Here is a 1,426-nt window from a genome sequence, read left to right as displayed (position 1 = left end):
CAGAAATATTCCTGCCAATGGTTTGTGGTATTTGTTCTAAATGTAATAGGTATCATATCCTCCTAAGAGGCAATGTTGAAAAACATCAGACGTATTTGAATATTATATATTAGAATCACATTTACTTGAACATTTATTTTTTATAAATTATAATAAAAATATCAATTTAGTCATAACGTGTTTATTTTCTTATGATTACATTCCTACGTTTAACATTATACTGAAATTTTAAGCAAAATTAATTTATGATCAAAAATGAACAAATAAGTAAACAAAAATGTAATAGGAATATTCCAAACCTAATATGTAAGCTAGGTTTAACTATTGTTGATAAACTAAGTTTAAATATTGTTGATTTAATAGACAAACTGTCTAAATTGCCAATCCATTACAATAGACTGATCTATATGACTATTATAAGGCCTATCTGGACATACGGTGTTGAGCTTTGGGGCTCCACTAAACCATGAAATAACTCCCGAATCCAATTCTTACAGTCCAAAATCCTTAATGCTCCTTACTTTGCCTCAAATCAAGTCATCCATCAGGACCACAATATTCCATATGTTGCCGATTTAGCCAGAACCAGATACCAATCCTTCCTTGATAAAGTTTCCAACTACCCAAATCCACTCTTTTATAACCTGGCTTCTCCTTTATTACCTAATAATCCTCCTAGGCGTCTGAAAAGAACATGGCCTCCAGATCTTCTCCTCTAGAAATGTTATTGTAGTTTTATCAATGGGTACATTCTCCACTTGTTTGTTTCATTTCACTATGTCACCTACTGAAAATTTACTTGTTGTATATATTTTTATACAGTTGTAAATTACAATAATTAAATTAAAAAAAAAAAAGTTGGTATGATACGTTGGCGTAATATGATACGTTTACCTCCCTAATCCAGTTAGTGTAAATATTGTAATAAAATTGTGATTCATTCTAATGGTTGTCATTCATTTTCCAGTTATTAACACGATCATTTTAGTTGGCGACGAGGATGGGATTCGAACCCACGCTTGCTGCGACAACACAAACTAGGAGTAAGTAACCTAACACGACAACAAATAAAACCTTGATAAGCTCAGCTGGTCTGTTTCGTGATGTCATTCTCGATTTAACAGACCTAGTAACAGACTGTCCGCCATGTTACATGTTATATCGTTTTAACATGGGAAAAGAAGGAATTATTTCTCCATTTAACACACTTTAGCATGTTAAACTAATGATCAAGAATACCCCTACAGTCTGCATTTCACACTCCTTCTCATCCCTTAGACTACGTCTATGTAAGTCGATCCCGACACACTTTTTTTTTCTTAAAATACTTTTTTATTAATTGATAGATATTACAATCTGCCACACAGTTGTGGGCAATAGGTAATAGTGATGAATGATCTCATACATACTAAAATAAAATAAAATA

At 32.1% G+C, this 1,426-nt stretch overlaps 1 long non-coding RNA gene across 1 annotated transcript in view; it reads left to right on the top strand.

Annotated features, from left to right (window-relative positions):
• Positions 1 to 1,350, top strand: part of LOC136796220 (uncharacterized) — a 161,706-nt gene extending 160,356 nt beyond the window's left edge. Inside the window, exon 3 of the long non-coding RNA XR_010843913.1 lies at positions 968 to 1,350. This is a non-coding gene — a long non-coding RNA (uncharacterized lncRNA). The remainder of the gene's footprint in view (positions 1 to 967) is intronic.
• The last annotated feature ends 76 nt before the right edge of the window (positions 1,351 to 1,426 follow it).

Source organism: Halyomorpha halys, unplaced genomic scaffold, assembly GCF_000696795.3.
Source record: "Halyomorpha halys isolate HHAL.00 unplaced genomic scaffold, Hhal_1.1 Scaffold204.1, whole genome shotgun sequence".
Lineage (NCBI taxonomy): Eukaryota > Metazoa > Arthropoda > Insecta > Hemiptera > Pentatomidae > Halyomorpha > Halyomorpha halys.
This window is presented reverse-complemented; position numbering and strand designations above follow the sequence as displayed.